Here is a 14,964-nt window from a genome sequence, read left to right as displayed (position 1 = left end):
ATGAGCTTTGTTTCGCGGAGGTTATTGGGATTAGAGCCTCGGCCTCTTTGTGCTGTGCTTTGCTTCGTACCACACTGGTTTTCGGGGTAGGATCAGGCACAGAAGCAGCAAGTACTGCTATGTATCTCCTCCCATCCTTTGGTGGGTGTTTACATCAGTATGTAATATAGACACCCTTCAAACGTCTCAGAACTCATACTATTTTAAAAAAGAGCCATGATGGGTTTCTCTGGTTTCAATCAATGCTTGTGTTTTAAACGCGAGGCCGTTTTGAATCCTGTGTGATAGCATCAAAAATATGCCCATTACTCACAACCTGAGTCACCAGAATAGCACGATTATTTGTCACAAATAACATCTCTGTACAATTACTCGCCTATCTAATAACGCTCAGCATTTCACAACTTTTCCCTTAACTTGGTGGGCACATGGGATTATTTTTTCCTGCTGTGGCTTTCTTCTCTCCATGAAGAATAACCCTCAAAAGAAAAGACCCTATAAGCAATATTGCACTACTACCCTGATCACAAAAGCAGAGGCAATATTGATAGGGTCTCATCCTTAAGGTTAGGAAGCTGGATAATGTGTCTTGCAGCAGGTGACTGGAGGGAGCTTCATTCCATGCCTGCAAATGGGGAAGGGGTAAAAAGTTAGAAAGCAGTGCACTGCCCCTATGGATCACAGCACTATGTGCTCCTGGGAGAGTGGGGATGAGTAAATCTCTGACCCACAGAATCCATGCATGGGTGCTACACCTTTCTCCCAGGACACATTTAACTCCAGTATGGATTTTTTCCAAGTTTCTATACCTCCATCCCCAGTTCTCACTTTCTTCTGTGTAAAATTTTCTCCTTTATTAATAGCCTCAGTCAATTAGCTGCCTAGCTGTCAGAGGCTGGGAAGTGCTATTTATTTGATTAACTGATAGATGTATTTTGAGCCTCTTAGTAACAGGCATCAAGCCCTCAGAGAACTTCCTTTCCAGGACTGTCCTACTTGGAGAGCCCAGTGTTTTAAATATCCCTCCCTTCATTGGAAATCACGGGATTAAGTACACACCAAAAATTAGAAAGCAAAACAGGATCTCCAGGGCTGGCTCTCCAGCACTAACTTCACATTTATGCACACAGGTTAAACAGTGTTTGGAGACGCATGAGTGTTTTGCCCTAGCTTGTTTTGTTTGGCTTTTTCTTCTCTTCCCCCTCCCCAGCACCTTTTCTGTCCAAGGCTGGAAGGCACAATCTTCAGCTGGGGCTGGCTTAGTGTTGAACACACTAACAGCCACAGAAATTATTCCCAGGGAAGGGCTGAGACACCTCCAGCTTCAGGGCTGCTTTGCCAACTAGACTCTTCCTCTGCACTCTGGCTCCCAATTAACCTGCCCCAGCGCATTTGTCACGTAGGAACACTTGAGAGTCCAGAGGAAGGGGAAGGAAATTTCATTCCCAGGCCATCCCAAACCAGGTCATGATTTTGACACATTAAGCTTCTCTTTTCTCACTCTGCTTTCCAGTGCATTAAATAGGAGTGTAATGAAGGGACAATCCCCTAATTCATGGATTCCTGGCTAATTTATCCATGCCACATTGATCTGGTCTTTGCCATTAGAGGTCCCTGGCTTTTGGCATGCTGGTGTGAGGCAGCCCTGCATCCTCTTTGATGCTGCCTGACTTGCCAAAGAAAAAGGAACTGGGCAAGCTCCATTCAGTGTTTGGTTTTTTCCTAATGCCCAATAAACAAAATCTCTAATCTGTCCCAATCCCTCCTTCTTCCCATCCTTTGTGATGCTTGTGGAAGAAAGCAGGGATCTTTTTTCTGCATTATTTATTTATATTAAATCTTTGCTCACTCAAATTAAAAGGCTACATTCACAGAGATTGCTGAAAGCAGCTCATAATTGAGTTTTATCAAACTTCTATATTCTCATTACCTTGGTAAAACCTCAGGTTTAATCCTGCCACTGCTTCTCAACAATCCCTGCAACCTAGACATCCAGTTGGACTGAGAACATAAAAAATGATGCAACTAGGCTCAGCCTTACCTTTCCATCTATTCTCGTCCAGTCTATTTTGTTTATTGTTTACCATGTCTTTTCCACTCTTCAGCCTCGATGTTATCTCAAACAAGACTTAGACATAATACACACAATTTAACTTCTCCAGTGGCCCAAGAGGCAAACCCACTGGCAAGTTTACAGTGGAAACACACAATCTGCACATGAAGTGATGTTACTGATGCATGGAGAGTGTGGGGGAAAGCACAATTTGACGACTTCCTTACAACTTAAATACTTCAGTAGTTGCAGAAGCTACAACTGGCAGGGGAGGGTAAGGGATGTAATTAGAAACATCAGCCGCAAGTTCCAAGCAAAGGCAATTAAGTTACTTTATGTTTCTGGATCTGTGTTGAGAGCCTAGATGTGTCTCAAAAACGTCCTTATCTCTAAGTGGTGTATTGGCACGGGCCTCCCCACACATTGCCTTTTTTGGTTGGTTGGGTTTTGTTTGGTTTTTTTTAACAAAACAGGAAAAATAAAGACAGAATCAGCCTCCAGTAGTATTCCAATAGTATTCCACCTAGTTTGCAAATGATATGCAAAGCCTGGGTTGCACTATGTCTTATAGAAGGGAGACTCTGGAATGTATATGGGGGTTATTTTAAAATAAACGTTTAAACACGAGATTATGAAATGCATGCTATTTATACACTGTGAGGCTCAGCATCTCTAGATATGTTTAGAAACCTCTCTTGCCTTTAATCACAGTTATAGAAACTAAATGGAAATGTCACCCAGACTAGTATGGAAATAACACTTTATATGTTGCTCAATAATGGAAGCTCTTTTTTTGGCAGTGCGTGTGAGGGAATCCACAGTAGTGGAGCCTTTGCTATGTGTTTAAGTCCCCTTTTTCTGGTGTTAGGAGACAAATAGACTGAAGTGTCCTCACGATGAAGCCTTGGGATAAATAAAGTAGTGAGCTGAGTCTCTGGAGCTGAGAGGCCTGTGCTCTTCATGAGATCAGACTTTGCCTTCCCTGGTTTAGCTTAGGGAGCCATTTCTCCTTCCCTTTGTTGCTGTTTTGCTTGTTTGTTTCTCTTGTGGTTAAAGATGCCACTCAGGGCAAGCAGTTTTTTTAAATTTTCATCTCAGTTACAATCTCACAAAATGTAGAAGGGCACAGTCCAGCCTTGTTTTCCCAGTCACAGCGAGTCCTCTAGCCAGACGAAAGGAGACCATTTAAAAGCCATCTTGCAATTAAATACCTTCTATAGTCTACAATATTTTCTGCAGCGGAATTGACACTATTACCAAAGGTCAAAGCAAACACTTTGGAAACAGCTGTAGGCTGAAAGTTGATTTAGAGTTTTCCATCCTATCTAATAATTTTATCATTGTTTTAAAACTGGGAAGTGTTGCCTTTTTAATTCTTTTTTTTTTTTTTTTTTTTTTTTTTTTTTTTTTTTTTGAGAGAGAGAGAGAAAATTCTTAGCATTCCAGTCCTGGCTCCTTAAGTCTATCTAGCAAGTTTGTACAAATCTGTCCAGAGAAAAAGGGGATTCTTGCTTCCATGCAAGAGTCAACTTGTCCAGGTGTGAGACTCCAGAGAGTAAGGGTTGATAATCCTCTCTGAAAACATCACCTTCCCAAGTGTGTTTCACCCACCAAGCTCAGGGATTCTGTCACCCACAGACACTTACCAATATGTTCCCCTCCTCCTGAAATCAGGAGGGATTACACTCCAGAATGTCCTGCCATTTGATTCTTGCTTATAATATTTAGTTTGTGGGTTTCAATAACCCTTTTCTCAGCAGCAATATTTCCTCGGCTGGCAGAACCCAGATCTGCGTCAGTGAGCTCCATTAAAAGGAATGACAGAGCTCCTTAAACAGCCCAGACTTTGTAACCCCACAATACGGCTTTTCTGCATGGTGTTTACCAGCGCTCTGCTGTCTGATGGAAAAAAAAAAAAAAAAAAAAAAAAAGACGACTTATGGTACTAAATGCAGGAGGAAAATAGGGCTAAATACTATCACCCTGGAAGTGCCGATCCCACCGCTGGCCCTGCATGTACAGGGCAAGTGAAAGGCCTTGGCTTGGGGAACAGAACATGTGGGGCTGATCCTGAGGTCCCCCAGATAACTCTTTCCCCCACGGCAAGGGCCAGACTCCACTCAGCACACAGCCCGCTGCCCCCAACCCGCCCATGCCTGCAGGGTCAGGGTGTGGTTTCTCCACGGGGCCCCAAGCCCGAGTCTCCGCAGCCGGGGCCAGTGGCACGGCACGAGGGGAAGCGGCACCTCCTGCCCCCGCCCGGCCTCCTCTCTTCCCCAAACCACCCAAGAGCGGCCAGAGCAGGAGCGACCTTAACACAGATCTAGCACTCAATGCAATGACTCAAAAAGTCCCCCTGAAAAAAAAAAAAAATCCCTCTGAAAACTTAAACCATCTGATTTCACTTTCCGCTCCAATTGGTTGTGTAGCCAGGGCGCAGGTCTGGCCTCCTCCACCACACTAATACCCTATGTGTGCTGCCTCCACAGAGGAGGGGTTCTTTTAACAAGTTTATGCAACAACAGGATGGAGGCTCTGCCGGAGCCCTTCCCCCCGCAGCCCGACCTGATTCCCCGCATTCCTCCCGCGCCCTCCCCCTCCGACCCAACTGGAGACAAACTCTGGCATCTCCACACACATGCAAATGGTTTCCCTTGCACAAATACAGACTCCTGAAGGGGCCTTTGCTTCCGAATCCCCCCTCTCTCTTTTTTTTTTTTTTTTTCTTTCCTCCAGTGCTTTTTTTTTTTTTTTTTCGCTGTTACATTCCTCAGTCAGGCAGGGTTAAAAAAAAAAAAAAAAAGAAAAAGTGGGGAAGGGAGGGTTTGGAATGTGTAACCTCCATCCCAGGCCCAAATCTGCAGGGAACCTCGTCCTCTTCCCCCACACCCCTGGGGCCTGCCTTCCACAGAGCTGGCGCTCAGCAAAGGGCGTTTGCGGGCTCCATTGCCCCAGCCAGAGCCAGGAGCCCTCAGAAAGTTGTCCCTCTCCCTCTGCGAATGGGATATGGTCCTTGTCATCACACAGGCCTTTCCCTGTATCACAGGCCTCAAATTCCCCCCACACCCAGGGGAGGTTTTGAAGTGTAATGACCATATTATTTTTAAAGACATAAGTTCATACAGGAAAACAACCATGCATCTATTCCCCCTGTGATTTCTCCACCTCCAGAGAAGGCAGGCTCACATGTCTGAGAGGCCATCTTACAGCCCAGCATCAGCCCCACCAAAGCTTTCACTAGCACTTATTTCCACTTGCTGATGGGCTCCACGAGCGCACACACACACAGAGAACAAAGCATTGCCCTCCTCCAGGGTGGCTTCCAGCTCCTCGCTGGTCCACCCTTCTTCCCTTCCTCCTTGGCCAGGGGCACCAAAAGGCCCTTCGCACTCCCATCCTGGTCACTCTTGTGCTTCTATTGATGGCAAGGGGGGAAGACACCCCCCTAGCAAAGCCCTTAGAGATTTCACTCTCTCCTACCTCTTCATTAACCAAGAATTAGAAGGAAGAAGAGGGGAAAGTCCCAAAGCTAAATAGGCCTCTCCGTTCCTTAGCACACACACAAAAATAGCAACCATGCTACAATGCAGAGATGGATGAAAAGAAAATCTCCAGAGAAAGGGAGCCATGCCGGCTCGGGTTACCTCCACTGAGGCCTGGGTGTGCACCGCATGGGCCACCAGCACCGTGCCCCTCCGGTTCAGGCATGGAGGCTTAGCCTTCTGTTCTGGGCATGAAAGGGACACAGCCTTCAGCTCACCCCAGAAACAGAAGGGCTGAAAAGGTGTCTTTTGTCTGCTCCCTCGTTCATTGGAGAACTGGAGTGAGTTATTGAGGATTCAGCTTCTCCTCAACCCTCTAAAATGGGACACGCTCCCCCCCTCAGGATGTGGTCCTCCATTTTCTGCCTCCCCATGGCTCACTCACCAGCACATCCTGGCCTGGCTTGGGATGTGCTGTGCAATCTGAAAGCACTCGTTTACCTAGATTTGATTTCCAATATGACGGCTCTCCCCACCCCCACCCTTTGCTCCCAAGGTAACAGCTCAAGGCTTCAGGAAAAAAAAAGAGAGAGAGAGAGAGGAAGGTCCCATCCCCCAGCCCTCCAAACCCCTTTCTTAGCAGCTGCAAGCGAAAATACCACATCTGCCTCCAACTACACCACGAGTGACAGTCACCAACATATTGTTATTTAAAGATCAATTCTGAATGCAGTGTTCCTGTTCCTAGGCCTACATCATCCTTGCATCTCTCAGCCTCGCTCCACGTTGCTATTGGGAAGGGCAGGGACAGATTGTCTTTCAAATCCTATTGATTACTGTTTAGGTATCTTGCACTATTTTTTTTTAAATGAATATGAAGGTACCAATATTCCTTTAATCTTAACAGTAATTTCTCTAAAAGTGAAATACGATGTAACTTGAAAAATACATCAATAGGAAGCAAAAATTAAATTGTCTGTAAATACACGTGTATATATTCAAGTCACTGAATTCTATATACAACAGTAACACCCTTACGTTCATAAACCCCTAATTTTTAGAGCAAAGGAAGAAAATATTCAAAGCTGGTCAGGATATTTTTAAAGGTGGTGATTGCTCTGAAGGAGGACAAGAGGGCTTTAAAATGTGAATAGGCCAGCTTTTTATTTTACAACTTGGACACACAAACCCAAGCTAGTGGCAGAAAGGGCAATCCATTTTGTACACTGAAGCAGTCAAAACGGGGAACAAAACCCAAGGAACTTCCATACAGACCACTCAACCCAAACACAAAATAAACAAACAAACACAAGGGTAGGGATTTTTTTTAAAGCAATTTCTACATGATCTTGGTATTTTAATGCTCATTTGAGCCTTTGTGGTGGAGGGAAGAAATCAGAGTAGGGGGCTGGTTCCCTACTAAAATGCATTAAATAACTACAGAATGCCATAATGTCAGGGGCTGGGTGTGCAACAGTAACTGATCGTAAAGGATGTATTAGGACTGGAACCAAATGCTTTGACAATATTATTGCACTGCTTTATTTGTGCAGACAGTAGTGCAACATTGTCAGAGCCAGCGATACCAGCAGCCACTGTCACGTTCTGCACAGCTGTCCCTGCATCCTTTTGTAAGGGACTGTTACACTACAGTGTTAACCACAATAACGTTTTTATGTTTAGCCCCAATAAAACTCTGCATGACAAAGTTTATTTGCAATCGTAATTAGACAAAGTAAAAGAAAAAAAAAAAAGAAAACAACAAAAAGTTAGTTTAAAAAATGACAGAAAGAGAGGAAAAAAGGGGAGAGAGATAGAAAAAGACCACTGTTGGTATGGCTTGTTAAACAAACCATTCCAGTCTTCTGCTACATGCCCAGTATATCTAGGCACGGTACGTTATAAAGGTTTTATACAACAAAATATTTTTCTACAGTAATGGAGAATAAAACAAGAGGGGGCATAATTCAGCATCCCCAAACGTATGTGTTTCCATAAAACCCAAATTGGTCAGTCAATGAATCTGAACTAGACAATTTAAATAAATCACAGAAAGTGCCAACCCTTTCCTGTGCCTTCAGAAGTTTTCTTAATTGTGCTGTGATTTTATCATGGTTGACCAGTACAGATGAAAAAGCCTGGGGGGTGTGGTGTATATATGGAATGGTATAAATACACAGTGCTTTGATTTGCCAAGGAAAATGTTACAGAAATGATGAGACCTGTGTGCAAAAATACCTAGTGCCTGTGCTCCAATCTCACACGTATCTGTGTGTGTGACCACTCAAAATTTACAGCATAAACACCACAGATTCTTAGAAACAAATCAACAGCATTAAATCCCTATATAGACATTGATAGGGACCACCTTAAATACATAGGATAAAATTTCTCTAAGGGGAGAAACTATAAAGAAATCATCAAAAATTTCAGTGTAGATATTCTATGGAAGAGTGTAGAAATTAGTAATTAATTACTCACAAGCTATTGGTAAACAAAGCAGGTAATGGGACACCTTGAAAGCTCCCAGAAATGTTTGGAGCTTACGTCTGAAATAGGATGTGTTTAAATTATTCCAACCCATTTCTATAGACAGACACATAAGAATGTATAACCCAGAATCTCACTCCTTATTTAAAACCACTCCCACATGTATAAAACCTTATTTCACACACGTGCATAAATACACTGGAGGAGGCATCTATTTTAGGGTTGTTTGCCCACTCTGAAGAGGGTGGGCTGCTAAAGGGGGTCATGTTTCTGCCAGCCAATGCCCTTTTAATATTGCACTGCTCATCATAATTGCCAGTAGTACAACAGAAAAAGGGCTCTGGACAACAGCATACTTCAGAGACTTTCCAAAATAAATGATAAATCAGTTAGAAACTTCTCCAAGTGATGGCTTCTGTGCATGTTTTAGTCTAAAACAGATTTGTTACATTAAAAAAAAAAGGAGTTTCTTCAACAACCACATTGAATCAATGTCATTCTTTAAAATTAGATTTTAATATTTCACAACTGCTTCTTCAATTAACTTCAGCAAGAATTTAGATAAGCTTGCTTTAGGGACTTTTTTTTCCTTATCAATAGTAAATGTACTGCATTAGAGCATGTGAAAGCAAATACCGGAACTGGGATTGTCCTGCTTGCATTTCAGCACCCTAGTATTTTACAAAAGTAAGTGTAATGAACTAAGTCTTAAAGACACAATGGAGGATGAGTTAATAGCCTTTCTCTTGCTTTCATCTGAATCAGCTGTTAAAATAATTGGTATTTATTACATACATGCTTCTAGTACCTTAAATTATTCACTTCCAATTGCTAAGGAAGTCTTGCTATTTTAGAGGCATCTAAACAAGCTTTCAAAACAACTGCCATCCAGCAGTGAGAGATCTTTAAAAATCACCTGCTTGCTTCATGAAAACACTACTATTGTAATTTTTCCCTTTTCAAAAAGAATATATGGGTAGTAAGGAGAAAACATCAGTTAATCATTACAAATCAGACATTTGAAATAATTCTAGCAATAAGCAACATTTAAAAGTCAACTTGTTAGTCTTTAGGCTCAAACTGTTTACCATTTGTTTCTCTAGACAATTTCAAACTTAAAGCTGGAAAATGTAACTATTTGTTAAATAAGAATCACTTGAGAAATTATAAAATTCTTTTATTTCAAACAATGCAAAGAAATTCTATGCAAAGGAATCCAAACTTGAAAACAACTTTCCATGAATTGTATAGACAAGTAAGAATCGTACCAAGTGCTAAAATGAATTAAACTGATTCGGTTCTGGGGGGAGTTTGGGCTGAGTGAGAAAATGCACTACATGAATTCTAGTTGTCACTTTATCATCGTGGTATTAACAAAAAGCCAATTGATTTGGAAACATCCCAACCCAATTAGAATCTTAAATTGTATCATTTTTGTTTTCTCACTTCATTTTAATTTTTCCTCCTTCTTTTTAATTTTTTTTTCTTAACAATAATTTACCCCTAATCCAGAAATCTAGGCTGGTTTGGAGATGTTTAAAAAAAAAACGAAAAAAGAAAGAGAGAGAAGGAAGGAAAGAAAAAGAAAACTAAAAGAATGTGCGTTAAACCTTAGGAAGTTTTCTTAATTTCAGAGCCCCAGGTCTGTGTTCGAGGGTACGAGCTTTCCTTACACAACTTAAAGACCACACACTGGAGGGAAACGGAGTGGAATTGGGGCAAAGTGCAAGAATGCCAAAGAAACACTTTGGGCTGCGCACCCTGGTTTATTGCAAAAACTCTGGACTATTTAAGCAAAGCATTACTTTTACGAGATTTAAATATTAAGCCAATATAAATACTGGCTGGAGATAGCATGTGACTTATTGCCTCGCTCTTTGGGGGTTTTAGCAAAAAAAAAAAAAAAAAAAAAAAAAAAAAAAAAAAAAAAGCGGGAGCTTCTAAACCGGGATCTTTTAGCAAAGCAATTCTACGTGGTATCTAGAGAGACAGCAGTTTTGCTGCGTTTAAAAATGGGAATAGTATTTTGCAGGAGGAGCGCTGTGGCACAATGAGAGCGGGCAGCAACCGCGAACCCTCCCGTGAAACAGCCCTCGGCGCGGGCTGGGGGTGGGGAGGCAGAGCTCGGCTCCGGCGACAAGAATTTCATTCGTGGGATCCCAGTCAGTTTCTCACGAGTGTTTGCATCGGTGAAATGTTTGAGAGAAGGAAGGGGGGGAAAAAAAAGCTCGCCACTATCTAGAGATTTCCAGCCCAGCCCGCCGGCACTCGTCTCTCTCCCGGCGCTGCTCGGCGCACGGGCGATGCGCTCCGTGCCGTCCCCGCTCCGCTCCCGGCGGGAACAGGCGCCCATTCCCCACTCCTGCCGCTCGCAAGTTTTATCCCCAGCCCCGCTGCCGCCCTCGGCGGCTCCGGCCGCCCGCTGCTTTCAGCACCTCATATCGATCGCACGCCAGAACGCAAACCGACCAGCCAAACTTCACTAGGGGAATCGCCACACTTACAATGCGGGAGGAAAGGGCTCCCGCACTGCTCGCTCCGCGGGGAAACCTCTCTGGGAAGCGCACGGCCCCGCCGGGGAGCCTCCGCATGGGAGGTGGGCGAGGGGCGCCGCCGTCAAGCGGTTCCCCCTCCCCCGCCGGGTCCCCCCGCCCCGCGCCCTGGCAGCCAAGGGCGGGGGGCGCCGCTCGGCCCCCGTCCCGCCGCCGCTCGCCCCGCGGGCCATTGTCAGCGCCGCGCCCCCCGGCACCCCGCGCCCCCCCGGGCCCGCGCTCCCGCCATTTCCGCCCGGGCGGGCGGATGCGACCGCGGGCGGCGGCAGGGCCGGCGGGCCCCGGGCCCCGCGCGGTACCTGGCGGCGAGAGGGACGACGGACGGGTCCCCGCGCCGCGGGGGGGAAAGTTGCCAAAAGAGGCGCAAAAGAGGCGGCGAGAGCGGCGCGGCTCCGCAACCCCCCGCCCGCCTCCCGCCGCCGCCGCCCCGGGCGCGCCTCGGCGCGGGTCCCTGATCGATCCGAACGTGGGCAAATCCTCCGGTACCAACCTCATGGCCTCCCCGCTCCAGCCTCCATCTTTGACTAGTTGACATTCAGCTCCTGCCTGACCAACTCCTCATTAGCATACCTCCCCCGCCATTGGCCCGGCCCTGCGCTAGTCTTTGCCACCGTCTCCGCCATTGGCTCCCGGGGAGGATGTTTAAAAATATTACCCCGGCGCCCATTGGCGGCCTGGTGCTTACGTCACGGCACGCTCTTTATTTTAACAATGAATGCACAAACACATTCTTCCATTCACAAATTTTTTTTTTTTTTCAGTAGTTTGCCCGCCTTTTCTCCAACTACATTTTCATTGATTTTTTGTTTCAACTGAGGGGGTCCCGGTTGTAAACAGATAAATCAAAGGCGAACAGAGGGGGGACCTGAGCAAATATTATTTTCTCTCTCTTTCTCTCTTTTGTTCGGCAGTGCTGGTGTTGGGGGAACAAAACTGATCCCCAGGCGTCCCGGATCGGAGAGATGCGGTCGGGGGGGGGGGGGGGGGGGGGGGCGGGAAATCTTCTCTGCCCGAGAGGTTGCAACTATTTTGTGTCTATTTCGGTTTCAAAGCTGGACCTCTTTCCCGCAATTAGGAAAAGCAACCTCTGCTCGGGCCAAACAAACTGCTAAATTAGTCAAATTTAGAATAGTAATTATTGCTGTGGGTGGGGAGCGTTTGCGGGGGGGGCTCGGTGGGTGCGTGCCCGCGGGGGAGGCTGCTCCGCTCCCTCCCGGAGCGGCGGGCAGCGCCCTGGACGGCCACGCTCCCCTCCCGCTCCTCCCGCAGCCGCGGGCTGAGCCAGGCAGGGGATTTAATTGTGACCGACTGAAACACACCAGGTCACTTCAGTGCACTTTCATGACAAGAGCTTTTCCTTTTGTACGCGCGGTTGAGCTGAAATCAGGGGATATCAAAGTTTAAGGGCTAGGGAGGGAAGATCTGTAGCATTTCTCTTGCCCTGCAAATTGTAAAACATAGGAATCGTTGCAACATTAATCAAAAGAGACTGAGAGAGTCATTGACTGTGAGAGTCCCTCTCACAGGGAAAGGTCTTGGTGAGTCTCTTTTTTGGAAAGGTTTCTGCCATATTGTTAACTAACAAACTCACGACTGTGAGGTTGCTTCCCCTTCCAAATACGTAGTTCCTCACTTCTTCAACAACTGATTTCAACAGATGTTTGTAAAATGGAAACGTTGCCATACATCAGTGAGACAAACTTATCAGCAAACAAACTAAGCAGTGAGAAAGCACTAAATTTTCATACACTTTTGTGTGCATGAAGGCTTTTTTTTCCTTGAACTGTATAAATAATATAATAAACTGTATTTATTGCCATTTTAGTAAATTACCTGTATTAAAAAAGAAAAAATTAAGTCTATTTCTTTCTAAATGCCTGTATTATTTTATTTTTAAAATAGCCTTTCCTTTCATTTTTTCACTACCTTCATACCAAATCCAGCCCAAAAATATAACTTCTGTCTGTGTGAACTAAAATTTTGCATTATACAAGAAGAAGGATATTAGCTATTTTTAAAAATAAACTAAACTTCCTTTGTATCTATTCTTGGGCTTGGGAGTTGGTTCTGATTTGGATATTTTCTCCATATATGTATGCATATATGTGTGTAGCCCCCCACGCACAAACATTGAACCCAAGTTGTAAATGCTGGATCTGGGTACTAATGGGTGGGGACTTGGAGAAGTGGATCTCCGGCAGTGTTTTTGGAGATGGGAGAGAAGGGCAGTGGGCTGTGAAATCACACATTCCTGTCCAATGGAGCTGAAATAATGGTATTGTTCTCTGGAAAAGAGGTTGCTTTTCTCTTCTCCATTCTTCCCCTGATCTGCAGGGACCTGATTGTGCAGTTAATCAGCAAAAAAGCGTTTGATGTAAGGCAGGGCGTGAATTCAAAAGGGCCAGGGGGGATTCAAGAGGGATTCTTCTGTCTGTTAGAAAATGTTTTTCTGATTTCAAAATGGTAGACATTTGAAAAGCTGCACTGGTCTCTCTTCAGAGATCCGAGTTTGTAGTAGGTACCAGCACTAATTATATCGCTTCCTTTGTGGGTTTGACACTTCACTGCTTGGGGAAAAAAAGAGGGGAAAAAAAAAAAAAGTAGATATCTTACAGCAAAAAGAAAGATGTCCTTCCTGGAGCAAAGGTGAGCCCCTGTATCCCTGTAGTTAATTCCTTCAGCTCGCTATCAGTCGCCAGAGAGTCTCCTTATGCCTTGCCACACGTTTAGCATTGCACGATTTAGAGTAAAATAAAGCCCGTGGGGAGCAGGTAAGAACTGAGTTGGTTTTGTAGCTCTTTTTGGTGACCTGTGTCCTGAGCATGACATCCACCTCCCCGAATCTTTAAACACTGAGCCTTTCCTGTCCCACACACTTCTCTGTAAATCTTTTCTTGCCAGCCTTCTCTTGAATGCCAAGAATATTTGAAGCCTGTTTCTTATTTCAGTGTGGTCATTTCCCAAACTTTTTAACAAAATGCTTTCCGCCGATTTCTGCTGTTGTATCTACACAATATCCTGCTATCTTTCCTATGCACAGCGTCTACACGTATGTAAATATGTAAATTCATTGCTATCCCTTTACTTAATATATTATTACAGCTACACAGGAAATGACACATCCTAGAGAAAGGACTGCCTTGGATGTTTACGTGAAAAATGTGTAACTTTGCAGCAAACTCTGAAATGGTTTGTCAGTTTAACTCTGAATCGCAAATAAAGTTAACGAAAGGTCCCCATCGCCCACCCTCGGTCCCCAGCCCCAGATTTGTCACTGTGCCCCACAGCCCTTTCCACGGGCTCCTTCCTGCTCTGTGAAAGGAGGATTGCTCTGTTGTAATGCTGGATTGATTGATTTAATTTTTGTGTTTCAGGGCTGGGGGACACTGGGGAATTCTTTGGATTTTTTTTGGTGGTGTTTTGCTGCAAATGTGCAGTTGTGCTCTCCCCTCCCTTTGGAAAGGAAGGCTGAGGAAAGACATTTGTGCTGCTGTTAGTTTGCTTTCAAGAAGGGCTCCTTGCAATTGTCCAATGCTGGAGAAGAATGGCGTTTTTATAATTTTTAAACATCAAGGAGGAAAGGGAGAAAAGCTGATTTTTTTTCTCCAGATCTTGGGGTGTTTTTGCAGTGTAACTCAATCTGATGTCACTGGGGGTGGAGTCTCCGCTGCGTTTGCTTAAACTGGAGCTGCCTCAGTTCAAGGCCTTGTGGCTGAAAGTTCTTAAATCTGTGGCAGACAGGCATGACTATTCCTTAATGAGACCCCTGCTGCAATAACGCGTTTTTTATTTTAATCAGCTTCTTAATGCTATTAATTACGATTTCTTTCATAATACTCTCCCCATCTGCAAGGTTAATGCAGTCCCACACGAGCAGCACAGTAACACGCTCCACCGTTACCGTCTGTGTGAAAACACATGTACAAACTCATATAAACCCTTCTTAATTAGGTCTTGAACATGCACATGCTTTGTGGGTGTGGGTGACAGGCAGAAACAAAGAGAAGAGAGGAGGGCAAGAAAAATTTCACAGAAGTTTCCAAAGATATTTACAGAAGCAGTTATAAATTAACTTTAAACTTCATCCTTGTGGAAGATTGCTACATATAGGAAGGATAGATTTGGGGTTTGTGTTTTGTGTTTTATTCCCAGCTCCCTAGCTGCAAACATTTGCTTCTGTGGATGAAACCATAAGGTTGGATTCAAAACTAATTGATAAAACTCCATGGGAGACAGGAACAAATAGATTCATAAAATGTTCACAGGGTAGCATTGACTATTCATGTTTAAACTTAAACAGATTGGACTTTTGGTTTGCTTCAGCTTCAAAAAATCAGTACCACTCCTTCAGAGGGGCTGGAAATCAAAGTCTCCTCTGAGCTCAACT

This window comes from Coloeus monedula (genome assembly GCF_965178545.1).
Source record: "Coloeus monedula genome assembly, chromosome: 18".
Lineage (NCBI taxonomy): Eukaryota > Metazoa > Chordata > Aves > Passeriformes > Corvidae > Coloeus > Coloeus monedula.
The sequence above is the reverse complement of the archived record's forward strand: the minus strand, read 5'-3'. Positions refer to the sequence as shown.